This window comes from Dipodomys spectabilis, unplaced genomic scaffold, assembly GCF_019054845.1.
Source record: "Dipodomys spectabilis isolate Male_0828 unplaced genomic scaffold, ASM1905484v1 ptg000284l, whole genome shotgun sequence".
NCBI classification, from domain to species: domain Eukaryota; kingdom Metazoa; phylum Chordata; class Mammalia; order Rodentia; family Heteromyidae; genus Dipodomys; species Dipodomys spectabilis.
The window spans coordinates 1,971,504-1,985,756 of record NW_024870961.1 but is presented as its reverse complement, the minus strand read 5'-3'; the positions used below and the strand labels follow the sequence as shown (position 1 = coordinate 1,985,756).

The 14,253-nt window shown below is 38.3% G+C and overlaps 1 pseudogene; it reads right to left on the bottom strand.

Annotated features, from left to right (window-relative positions):
* Positions 1–11,882: 11,882 nt before the first annotated feature.
* LOC122126562 lies at positions 11,883–11,982 on the bottom strand (annotated as a pseudogene).
* Between the last annotated feature and the right edge of the window lie 2,271 nt (positions 11,983–14,253).

Sequence of the window (14,253 nt, the reverse complement as noted above, 5' to 3'; positions counted from 1 at the left end):
AGTAATAATCACCCCAATGACATGCCCCAGAAATTTTAATCTTCCATTTTCTCTTATAAAATGGTTTAGTCAATGTTTCACATAAATAGTAGATTACTTTTTGTGTCCATCCGTGACAGACATATATTAATTGCAGCATTTTTGTGGATGTCATAATCCATTAATGCATACCTCATATTCTGTAAACCTGTTTATCTGATAGACTCTCCAGGAATTTCTAACTTCTGACTATTGTGAACTTTGCTGTTATTATTGGCATAGGAGCTATTAGTTTTTTCTTTTCAGTTCTTTTGGTTATGCAATGAGCAATGGAATTGCTGGGTAATGTGGTAATGCTCTGTTATGTTAGAAGAATGTGTCATATTGTACCATAATTGCTATATCACTTTTCATCAGCACAGAAATGTACAAATGGTCAATAAAATGTATTTCAAATGTATTTCAAATCTTCCACAGATGTGCCCTAAAGAATCTTTTTTTTTTTTTTTTTTTTACTTTTTACTTGCTTTTATTTAGGTCATGCAGGCCTGGAGCTATGTAGCATTTTCTAGAGCTGAAGTGAGAACAATACCAAATACCACTGACCTAGCCTCCAAAAACATTTAATCTAGTAGCCATTTTTTCTAGAGATAAAATTTAGTGATTATATGCATTTTTACTCTTCTAAAATAAGGTTTTGAATTTTAAAATGAATTATATAAATGTAACACCTCTGTGTACCTTCTTTTTTTAAGAAGAAAAATTATATTTACAAAAAATATTAAAGGACAAAAAAGCTTCTCAGCAGGAAAATACATTACAATCATAGTCTGATTCTGACCAAAGCACATACAATACAATACAAAAAATAATACAATAAGAGCTAATCTAAAGTAAAATGAAGAGTAAGGCCAGGGGCAGGGGTCAAGTGGTAGAGCTTTAGGTTGCCCAGCACCAGCTCTGAATCAAAACCGCAGTACTGCCAAAGGATAAAATAAAGTATTGAAAGTTAAGGAAGCATGCAGATAAAATATGACGGACAACAAAGAGAGACACAGCTGTAATCACAACACTTGGGAGACTAAGCAGTAGAATTATGAAGTTAAGATCAGACTTGGCTACATAATGAGACTGTATCTTAAATAACATAGAATAAATAAATCAAACAAAAATTTTAATGACTAGGTGTAGTTTAAGTGTAATTAAAGTAGTTTTTGTATGCACAAAAATTACATGCTTTGATAACTACAACATTCAGTTTACACTGCAGTACAAGGTGCCCCGTGGATGCAATCCCTCCTGAGGAAATCTAAGGCAGTTGATGCAATTGTATTCTTGGCTGGACTGAGGGTTTTGCTAGGCAAACAGTGTTTTGATCTCAATTCGTGGATCCCACTTACAACTCTTTTTTTTTAGTACACCACCTACAAATCTCTCCCATCTCAATAACAGGGCCTTCTACCTTTCAAGTGAAGTTATCTTTGATATCTCTTAGGGTTCTTCTCCCCTTTGTCTGGAACTGCTCTGGTCCTGGGCCCACATTCAGCAGCTTATTCTGAGAAGATTTGTAACTATTTGCTAGCCATCTCTATCCACTGCCATCTCCACCTCAAATAAGTCTTTGATATCAGTATGAGTCTGGTCAGATGATAGAGCCAGCCTGGGCTGGCTTTGAACTATGATCCTCAGACCTCAGCCTCTTGAATAGCTAGGATCATATGAGTGAGCCACTGGCACCCGGCCATCATTTCTTTCCTGCAGGAAAATTTAGGGGGGTGGAATAGCACAGCAGCACACACATTTGATAGCAAATGCCCCAGGGTGACCCAGATGCTCAGATAAAACCACTGACTTTGATATTGCCTTTGGTATCCAACAGGATATTGTTGGAATTAAGGTCTCAGTGTGTGATTCTGTTCTGGTGTGGGTAGTGAACAGCACTTACAATTTGTGTGAAGAGCCTCTTGGTTTCATCCTCATATAGGCGGCAGGATTTTGAGATCCACCCCAGAAGGTATCTCCTACTGGCCAGTTCCATTGATGAGATATACATACTCTTCCTTCTCCATCACCTGGTACAACCTGATGGTGAGTTTGTGCCATACCTTCTTAAAAATGTCCACCTCATTCTTTAACTGATGACTGGAGGACTCTCGCTGTTAGGCCATGGTTGCAAGATTCCCCCCCCCCCCCCCACGCCCCGCAAGAAGACCACCGAGAGTCAGACTCTACAGCTTTTTTATTTAAACGGGCTGCAGCTTGGGCCTCGTCCTACACTCTGACACAGCTGAGCCTAGGAGGAGAGCCCAGAGCTAAGGATTTGCAGGTCTTATAAAGGCACACAATCAACCAGGTGTTTGGATTACCACCGCGTGTTGCTTTGCTAGACAGAAACAAGCAACAAGTGGTCACTGTCTCAAACTTTAACCTTTCATTCACCCCCCCCCCCTTGATTTATGGTCCTGAGCCACAATCTTGTGGCTCTGGCCCCAAACTAAACTTCAACAGCTCTTGATCTTGAATGAGTATACCAATAACAATCAGCCCATTTTTCTTTTCTTGTGGCGTATGCGGAGTGGTTGGGTAGGATGCTTGGAGACTTCCCATGTTTCCCCATGGTCATCCAGGGCAAAGAGGTCAGCTGGTCTGGCATGGGAGCAGTGGATCCAAGCAGCAACGCCGTCCACCTTAAGGGCAGTGGTTGTAGCCAGTAGCACCATGTAAGGTCCCTTCAATCGTGGTTCCTGAGATCGCAAGTTGTGCCTTCGAACAAACACCTAGTCCCCTGGTTTAAACAAATGTGGGGTAGGAATAGAAGCAGAATCATATAATGCTCTAAGCTGGGGCCACATACTCTTATGCACCAGCTGTAAATAGTCAAGCTTACACAGAAATTTAGTATCATCCAAATTAGCAAGCAATTAAAGACAAGCCAATAGGGTGAATTTCTTATTCTAAACAAGGCAAAAGGAAGGAGCGATACCCAGTCTGCACCAGTCTCCAAGGCCAATTTAATTAAGGTCTCTTTTAGAGTCCGATTCTTACCTGCCCTGAACTCTGGGGTCTATAAGAACAGTGCAATTTCCAATCCATCCCAAATGCCACGGCTATTCGCTGACTTACTTTTGAGATAAAGGCCGGTCCATTGTCTGATCCATTGGGGGATGGGAAGCCATACCTGGGTAGAATTTCTTCCAGGATCTCCTTAGCCACGACGTTTGTGGTCTCATGCTTTGTTGGGTAGGCTTCAACCCATACTGAAAAGGTGTCTACAAAAACTAGCAAATTTTTATATCCAAATTTTCCAGTTTTAATTTCTGTGAAGTCTACTTCCCAATACACACCTGGCCTAACTCCATGGAGGCGAGCTCCTTTTGTAACCGGCTGATTGGGGACATTGGTGAGCTGACAGGCTTTACAATTTTTAACAATGTCCTCAATGAGTTGGTTCCCTTGCCTAATTTTTACTTCTGAGTGGCGGAGCAAGTCCTGCATTCTTCAGGTTCCCATGTGAGAGACCCGGTGGATTCTCTTAAGAATCCCCTTGGCCAATCTTTGTGGCAAGGTAAGTTTCCCCTCACCAGTTTTCCACCAGTCATTATTTCCTTCTCTGCCCGGGGGTTTATAGGCCTTGGGAATTTTCTTTATCCACTCCAAGTCTTCTTGGGAATACTGAGGCTCAGGAGGCAAAGCTCGTGGCCCTGGGTCTACTAGAGTCAGTACTTCCGCTCTGGGCTGGAAGGCTGCCTCCTTAGCTGCCTGATCAGCCAAGTTATTTCCTTTGGTTATTGAATCAGTTCCCTTTTGATAGCCAAGGCAGTGCATAATGGCAATATTTGCTGTTTCCCATAAGGCCCAGATGAGGCTTAAAATTTCTTGTTTGTTTTTAATAGTCTTTCCCTCAGCTGTCAGCAGCCCCCTCTCTTGGTAAATGGCTCCATGGACATGCACGGTGGCAAAAGCATACCGACTGTCTGTGTAAATGTTTAGTCTCTTCCTTTTTCCCATTTGTAGGGCTTTTTTTACTGCCACTAGCTCTGCTCTTTGTGCAGATGTTCCCTGGTGGAGTACTTCTACCCACACTATCACAGTGTCCGTGGTGACTTTTAGGCCCTCATACCTTTTTCCATCACGAATGAAACTGCTGCCATCTGTGAACCTGGTATGCTCAGCATGCAATAGTGGCGAGTCCAACAAATCTGTCATCTTTTCCTTGGTCTGGTTTCTCTTTTCATGCTCCATTTTACGTTCTCTGTCCTTCCTTTCCTGACTTTGCTCCTCTGTTTCTCTTATTGTAAACCTTTTCTGCCACGTCTACTAGATCCCTAATAGACTTTTCACCAAGGCTGTCTAGAGCCTGCAACTTTATGTCTGGTGCAGTTTGATTTATATAGGCAAACATAATCATCTGTGTCGACTCCTGGGTCTCAAGTTCATATGGGGTATATTGATTAAAAGCTTCCATGAGATGCTCAAGATATGCTGTTGGACTTTCATTTATTCCCTGTCTTACATCATAAACCTTGGCCATATTAGTAGGTCAGCAAGCCGCCGCTTTGAGACCTGCCAACAGAGCCTGGTGGTAGAAGAGGAGTGGCTCCCTACCTTCAACTATATTTTAGTCCCATTTTGGTCGGATCTCAGGAAAATAGGCAGTGATCAGGGCAGGATCGGTGATGGGCGCTCCTGTGGGGCCACGGATATGTTTCTGGCCCATCTCTCAGATACAGTCTCTCTCTTCAGTAGTAAAAAGAACCTGTAAAAGCTGACTGCAATCATCCCAAGTGGGCTGATGAGTAAAGAGAATAGTTTCAAGCAAACGAATTAAATCCTGGGGTTTCTCAGAAAAGGGGGCATTTTGGATGTGCCAATTTTATAGATGACTGGTAGAAAATGGACACTATTGGGTTGCTGTTGACCATCCACATCCACAGTATCTACGGCGTGTAAGGAAAAAACAGCTGCATTAGATGGGGGGTTGATCCTACTGTGGCGTTGAGTGACTGGCCCCTCAGAAACTTTAAGGGCAGTTGCCAAGTGTTCTATAGCTCCCTCCTCCTCTTGGTCATTCTCAGGTTCTGCAAAAGGAACCTGGGAAGGGGAGCATTTGTGAGGAAACATTTCTTCTTCCAAGTTATCTCCCTGAAAAAAACAGTGGGTACACTTTCTTTTCCTCTTTCTTAGTTTCTTTTTGTAAGTCGAGGAGGCTAGATGGAGTGTTGCCCATGGTTTCCAGTCCTGTCAGTCATAAAGTACAAAAGACAATAAACAGTACAAACAAAACACATGCAAACCTGACAGTTACAAAAAAAAAAGCTTACAAAGTGGAGATCTCCCAAGATGGTCTGCTGACTCCTGTCATGGTGGGGTTCCATACCCATGCCCCACAGCAGAAGGAGTAGAACCACAGTGGGCGAGTTGGGCCTCGGTTAGGAGGGTCTCTTGGTCAGTTCAGGCCCCAAACCAAACCAACCATTGCCCCACAATTCACACGCCGAGGTTCCAAGGACCCCCCCCCGCCCCACAATGGAGTTCCAAGGACCCCACCCCACACGGTGGGGTTCCAAGGACCCCTGCTCCACACAGCAGGGTTCCCCCTCCCCACAAGAGGATCTGCGACGTCTCTCAGTTCCTCCAGGGTTGTCGTGCAAGTGGGTCCACTTTGAAAGCCCTTTACAAATTTGAGGGGATATCCTCACAAGGGAAAATGAAAGTAAAACAGACAAACGAGAGGACAAGACAAATTAACAAAGACAACGCTGTTTTACCTTTGGAGTATGAGGTCTCGGGGGTCTTTGAGGGGTATCTCAGACGAACCATGTTATGCCATGGTTGCAGGACCTCCTCCCAGCACAAAGACCACCGAGAGTCAGACTCTACAGCTTTTTATTTAAACGGGCTGCAGCTTGGGCCTCGTCCTACACTCTGACACAGTGGAGCCTAGGAGGAGAGCCCCGACCAAAGGATTTGCAGGTCTTATAAAGGCACACAATCAACCAGGTATTTGGATTACCACCACGTGTTGCTTTGCTAGACAGAAACAAGCAACAAGTGGTCACTGCCTCAAACTTTAACCTTTCATCCCTTCAGGAGTATTTTAACTGCCACTTCCATGTGTGTGAGGTGTGGATGGCCAGCTTCACTTGTCCATTGGTATCATGGTCGATGAGCTCTTTCATCTGGTATTGATTGATGATCTCTTCATTCAAGAATATGGAGGATGATTCTTTGTATTTTTCCATCCTTCTGCTTTGATGGCAGGTAGCAAGTCTACCTAAAATTAACTAAATAAAATAATGGAAACCCAGAAAAAATAAAAAGAAATACCAAAACCAAACGACAACTCACCCCCCCAAAATCAGAAAACTAATGAATTTTGTTTGAGTCAGTCCAGTGTGTCACCAATCAAGAGCTCCTAGATGTGTAAACTGACATAGGTTGGAGCACAGTGGCTTCCTATATACACTGCATGACCTCTCAAAACGGAACTATCACAGCCCATCATAGTGACATATATGACTTAGGCTTGTGATTACCTCAGGATAAGAATATAAGAGCAGTGAAGCATAGAGGACAGACAGAATTTTAACTAGCTACTCATAGGCTGAATCAGCTTAGGTAGTTACTCAAGAGGCTGAGATCTGAAGGCCACTGTTCAAAGCTAGTCAAATCACGAAAATACATGTGATTATCTCCAAAAAACCAGAAGTGGAACAGTGGCTCAAGTGGTAGACCACTACCTTTGGGCACAGAAGCTTAGGAATAATGCCTACGCAATATCAAGCCTCAAGAATAATGAATGTATGCATGAGCACATGCACATGTGTGTGCGCGTACTCGCACGAGCGTGCACACACACACAAATGAATATTTCAATGTGAAGTTCCTTAATTTTAACCTTGCTGTACTTTATTTCCCTGTATTAGTTTACAAATTAACAAAATCAGCTAAGCACTTATTTACATACAACTCATGTTTCTCTAAAGTCTACTCTCACTTTGGAAGCCTGCTTTTATTTGACCCAAAAGTAAATTATTCAGGAAGTCAATTCGTCTCTCTCAAGTCTGTTGTATTAGATGATTTTTAGGTTCCTCCTAGGAATATGATTTTGTGTAATCCTGCATCAAGCAGCATATTTCTTTCACGAGAAGGGAAGACCCTGTCAAACAATAATAGGTTTTTCTCCTCCTGGCGAGCATCTGTAGTTTTACTAACTTCATAAAATTCATGATCTGTCTGTGTATGCCAAAGACTGCTGTGCAAATAAAAAGACCCTTCTCAAAACTTAGCATTTGTATACTATTCATAGGTATGAGGTGTTTAAATATTACTGAAATTTCTTTGGAATAAATAATATTCATCTTGACTATCTTGAGAAAGAAGAATTGGTTTCTCAGCATTTTAGGTAAGAACATGAGTGAAAGAAACAAAAGGAAAAGTGAAGAACAATAATCCATATGTTCAAATGAAACAAAACAACCCAAGAAAACATAAATTAATTCAGTACTGAAGAACCTGCAGAAAATGCAAATATAAAAAAAAAAAAAACTATGACAAGCTTATGAATATCCTGACTACATGGGAGTGAACTGTTGTAAGGATAGTGCTTAAAGCCCAGACTGGACAGAAAGATCTGTACACAATGCCATGCACCTGTTATTTTAAATTCCAGGAAGAATAACATAAAGTGTACTGAGCCCAAAATCAGATACAAGTAGGAAGCCAGATTCTATCTGAAAAATAATCAGAATAATTTAAGTCTGAGGACATGACAAAGTGGTAAGAACAACCATTTTGGGGGCACAAGACACTCAATTCAAACTCTAATATTATGGGTATTAAAGAAAAAACTATGATTTTAAATAATTGTAAAATTTGAGTATTTGAGTGGAGAAAAATCCATGAGAGAGATAGAATGAACCCACATTGCAATACTTTCTACTTAAGTGATAATGTTTTGTGGTACTTCAGACAAATCAGTTACCTTGCAAATGAGTATGGATGTGCACTTGGGTGATGGAAATACTCTACTTACACAGGGGTAAATTAAATAGATTTTTTGGGGTAGATTGTACTTCTTGAACTAAGAGCCTAGGTGATGTCCCTGAGCTTTTTCTCTCAAGGCTACCACTCTACCACTTTCATCCACAGTTCCAATTCTGATTTTCTGTTGGTTGTTTGGAGATAAGAGGATCATGGACTTTCCTGCCCAGGATGGCTTCAAACCACAATCGTCAGATCTCAGCCTCCTGAGTAACCAGGATTCCAGCCATAAGCCATCAATGATTTTAATAATTTAGTAAATTGTGCAGTTTCAGAAGTTATAAATTATCTTTATAACCTGTGTAATATATGTGTGTATGTATATATCAATGCATACGGATAGAAATATTTTAGCATATTTTTGTATCTACAATAGATTTGTGAAATCATCCTACATTATAAAATAAAATGGTAGCTGGGTGCCGTTGGCTCATGCCTGTAATCCTAGCTACTCAGGAGGCTGAGATCAGAAGATTGCAAGTCAAAGCAGACAGAAAAGGAAGTCTGAGAGATTCTTATCTCCAATAAACCACTCAAAAACCGGAAGTGGCATCGTGGCCCAAGTGGTAGAGTGCTCACCTTGAGCTGAAGAGCTGAGGGAAAGCACCCAGATCCAAGTTCAAGCCCCACGACAGATGAAAAATAAATAAATAAAAATAAAATAAAATGGAAACAAAAGTTAATAAGGAGCAAAACAAAGGGAATTGTCACACGTTTCTTGTTGTTGAATGTAATATGAATTGTGAGAATCAGTTTGGCAAAATCATCTGTATTTGAACAAAATGGATAATAGCTATTAAATCCAATTAATCTATTTACCCATATTGTGCATCCTCACACATGAGTGTCAAAATCAAACCACAGTTTCTGCCTTTGTATTTAACTCACCTGTTATAAGTTAGAGGATAGATGAAGTAATCAAATAAAGATTAAAATAATAGTAAGTGAGGCTATGAGTTAGAGCTGAAAATGATTTTAAATATGATAATAGCTAATTAAATTGCATATTTCTTACCTTTACACTATTGTCATGTCCCTCATTCCCACATTAGAAAAGTACATAGAAGTTTCTCACTAAATAATATGTACAATTATGAAAAAAAGTATTGAAAAAATATGGGCACTGTGTGGTTTTAGCTTATTGTGACCTGTAGGGGGTAGTGTGTTTTTGAGGATTTGCAATACGTTCTAATGGAGATGAAGAGAGGGATGTGCTTATTCTGGAAAACTGGCTAGAAGATTGTTCCCAGAAAGATAGTGATGAATTCTTCCAAAAGGTTACAGTAAAATCACTTTCACGACCATGTTCACTGCTGCACTATTCACCGTAGAAAACTTATGGAAACAGCCCAGATGCCCTTTGGCAGAAGGATGGTTAGAGAAAGTGTGGCACATATACACAATTGTATTGCACCCATCCATTATGAAGATTGTTACATTATTTGCAAAGAAATGGATAGATCTAAAAATATGTTAAGTAAACTAAGTCAGAGACACACACACAAAGGACCCATGCTCTGTCTCATATTTGGAAGATAGAACTTTATACAAGTTTTCACAGCAATATTAACCAAAGCATGCTATTAGCAGAGGAGAATTTAAAAGGTGTATTTTCTTATAAAATTGAATTTTTAATCCAACAAAATGAATACCAGGAAACTATCACTTAAGTTAAGAGGAAAATTCAAAGGGAAGGATTAAAAAGAGTTATGGAGTAAGAGAGTGAAGGCATAATATTCAATACAGATAGTATGAAAGTAGAAAAAATTAAACTGGGGTGAGATTTGGAAGGGTGTGGGGAAGTTATGTAAAGATCCATTGTACATAAAAACTGATTTGTGGAATGGAAATTCCCTTGTACAATTATTTAAGATAATAAAAATATAATTAAAAACAATGGAGACACTTTTTCTTAAACTGTGTTCTCTTAAACCATGAGTCAATATAATAGTTTCCTCCTCAGAAATGTTCTTTGCAGGTATTTTCCTCACAGTAACAGAAAAGTGATCAATGCAATGTATATCAATACATAACTTTGCACATCATAAAGAGACACATTGTAAATTCTATTTCCATCTCTTTTAAAAATAAAATTTTTTGCTCTATAAATTGATCAGAGGCATGGATATTGTGGCTAGTTAGTGCATTACACAAGTCTCTCTCTTCCTCTCTCTCTTTCAAGGTTCTCATCGATAATATGATTGCTCCATAATTATCCTAATTTATTTTACTTTTATATTTTTGGTTGCATCATTTCACTTTCTGCTCTGCCATTTCTCAAATCATTTACATAGAAGGTATTATTTCCTATTTTCTCATTCCTAGAATAAGCTGCACATGAAGACACCACTGGTCCTCATTTTGTCTGTACCTTTTAATACGGAGGAAAATCTTTCCTCTGCTTTCTATCAATTCTCTACTCTCCAGTTAGAATATTTAGAATAGTAAAAATGGAAAAAGAGAAAACAAATCATGGTGAAAAAAAAGATGCAGAAAATTCACCAGTTTTTTCTGACTAGTTCAACCAATGTGAACTATTGGGGAAATACATGGACACCTCATTCCAACTGGTACTCAAAGTCTCTGGTTAAGCAATTCTGATGAAGACAAGGAACAAGATGAAAAAGTGAGGAATGGTATCATTTGCAAAAAAAAAAAAAAAAAAAAAATGGAGAAGGATCCAAGCAAATTTCTTCTTTGGGCTGCCTAATTAATCGGCTTGCTACAGTGTGGAGAAATCTTTCCAAAAAGGCCACTCGTGTGAATACTAGGGATGAAGATGAGTATACCGCTCTTCATCAGGAAGCCTACAGTTGACCCTGAGACATTGTCCATGAGTTGGTGGCTCGAGGCAGATATTCATGCAATAACTGTGAATGGCTGGACACACCTGCACAGTGCTTATACGTGGAATACTTCCAGTGTGGCTTCTTTATTACTTCATCATGATGCAGATACCAGTGTCTAAACTAAAGGCCTCTTGACCCCCTTGCATCTTGCTGCTGGGAATAGAAACAGCAAAGATACGTTTGATCTCCTTCTGTTGAACCATTATATTAAACCAGGTCTGAAGAACAGCTTGGAAGAAACTGCATTTGATGCTGCCAAAAGATAAGTATGTATGACTACCTCTTTGAAGTTGTGAAAGGCTGTACAAATTGTTCTCCTACGTCTTAATGATTTGGTTAAGTTACTTAAATTTCAAAAATGCCAGTCCATCCTTTGTCTCTGTACAAAATATTTTCACAATACAAAGCAACAGCAATATCTTACTTTAAAAATTCATGGATTCCATGGTATTCTTCCAAATGAATTGCCTGACTTTGATTTCAAAATATATTCAAGAGTTGTTTGTGTACATCTATAATGATTTCTGTAGAGCTTGTGGTTTTTTAAATCAGAAATAATTTTAACGTATCTGTTGAAATGAGTAGTACAGAAACTAAAGATATTTCTGGTGCTTGTCTGAAGAAAGTATATTTTAACATATTCTGTATTTTGTTTGTAAGATGTCCATAATCTATTTCATTCTTTCCTAGATATAATACTTTGAATACTACATTGTTCTATATTATATATATTCATTAATAAATGTGTCCTTACAGATTGCATTCCATATAAAAACAGTTTAAGATTCTTTTTTCTCCTAGGTCCTTATAGTATTTTATTTCTTTGGGATGAAATTAAAAGGTTATCTAATTTTCAAAGTTTTATGCTATGTAAAGACCTTTCTAAGGTGAAGATGTAATACACTGATGCCAAACTAACTTTTAATTATATGAATCGCATGTGATGTTACACTTGTATTTTTGTAATCAACTTTTTAATAACTGTTTTTCATTTCTTGCATCTGAAGAATGAAAAATATGGAATACTTCGCATATTTTCAGATCATCCCTGTCCAAGTGGCATGTTAATCTCTATATTGTTGTAATTTATGTATACGTGCTGCCAAAGCATGTAGTATCCTGTGAATTTAAGTATTTAATGATGCAATCTTTATACAGGCATATATCCTTGGCTGCCTATTTGTAACAAGGAAACCTTATTGTTACTAACAATGCTATTGATCTTATTTCTCTGAAATTCTGTGTATAGTGGAAAAAATATATTGTTCGGTAGATTGCTCACACTTGCAATTATTTTGCCAATGACTATTTTAAGTCTTTTTCATTTTAAATTTCATCATACTTTGAAGCCTTTATAGCTAGATTCAAAGATATGGCTTTTCAAGTACTTATTTATCAACTGAGTTAGCTTTGTGGAGCTAATGGATTCAAAGTAAGCCTTGCTGAAGAGCTACTTCTAAAATTTTGCAGCTTAAAATTTCCCAAATGAGGTCTTACTGGCACAAATGTCTACTGGCCCTTTACCCTTCTTCCATGTAGTAACAGACCAACCAGAATATCTTACCCTGACAGCAAAGATTATCTTACTGGAAAAAAACTAATCTTAGTTACAAGGGATCATGGAGAAATAAACAGTTCTGACTAGAAAGTATTTTATCAAAATATAATTGTTTATTATACCTACCATTTCAAAAGTAGCTAAAGCCAAAAAGGTGAAAAAATTGTTCTTATGCATGATTACCTAATGTCCTGACCTGTCTACCATCCAACCAGGCAGGAACTTACACTACTGAATTTCTATCACCAAATATTTCCATAGCTCCAGGAGAAGTCCATATTTTTTCCTTGATATTAGGCCTTAAATTGGTAATGTTTTAATCTCAGTGTTTCCTCTTGCCTCTAGGCTGTAAATCTACAAATGGTAAAGCTTTAGGTCTAACTCTACCAAACTCTGAGGTAGAGATAATGGAATAATACTGTAAAACAGAGTTGATACCCTAACCACAACAGAACAATGAAAAACATTCCTTATATTACATATAGTTATATATTTTATATTTATATGTGCTAATTTTATGTTTCACACAATGAAACTTACTAGAATTAGTCGATAATTTGACAAATAAATTGATATTTATTACAATAAATAGATTGGAATATAAATAATTAAGTTTAGAATATATATTAGAATATAAGAAGTATCAATGCAATGTCTTCGATATAAACTTGTGATACCTTCTAAGTGTTCTTAGACTCCTGAATTCACATGGCAAAAAAAAATGTTGTTTTCCTTTAATATGTAAGGCATTTTACTCTGCTGCTCTGTATATTGTTTTAACTCGCTGGACCCAGAATGGTTTTCTCCATATTTCTGATCATAACCAAATTTTGCTGATATGATGTCCAAAAGGTATTATTCTTCTACAGGACCCACGCATCCTAGGATCCCAGGTCCCAGTTATCTGTATCATCAGATAACAAGGGCAAGTCCTCATACCTAGGCCCATGCCACATGCCAACAGAAAGTAATTGAAGACTCATCTCAACTTCTCATTTCCTATAATAATGCAAGGCCCCAATTACATAGGATTTAGCAGTAAGCAATTGTGAAATGCAAGGCAACTTAAAATGAAAGATGAGATCACAAAATCTGAGAGAAACTTCTGTAATTCACACTTTCAATTTACAGATGACCAGCCCATATTAGTGAACAAGATCACAAATGTCACAAGAATATTTTTAATACCCCTCTCCTAATGATTAATGAAAGATTTCAGTCCAGTATAAGTAGGCCAAAAAATAGTTCCTGGAAGGATAGATCCATAATTTTTCTACCAAGGCTAGGAAAACTTGACTTAGAAGTCAAATATAATTCAGAAAAACATTAATTGAGAAGATCCTTAGTGCTTCAAAACACTGGTACTTCAGTAAAACTTGGTTATGTAGTATAAAAAGGTTGTCATTCTCAAACCAATGGTAACCTATATTTAATCTCCTGAAAATATATTCCTATTCAAATAATTTTTTTAGGGGGTCCGGGCATGGGGCCTGATCTCTGAGCCTTGGCGCTGTCACTCAGCTCTTCAGCTTAAGACTAGCACTCTACAACTTGAGCCACAGCACACTTCAAGATTTTTTTCTTTTTGGTCATGTGATGCTGGGGAATTGAACACAGGACCTCATGCATGCAAGCAAGTGCTTTACCACAGAGCCACCTTCCTAGCGCCTCAAATAAACTTTTTAAAGGCACATTCGCCAAAATAACATTTGACGATTAGATGATACTTAGTAACATTACAAGTTTTTCAAGTGGAAGGAGCAAGTTAAAATAGAGTTGATTTATTATCCAGCACTAACACCAAACAGGTTCAACTATTCCTTA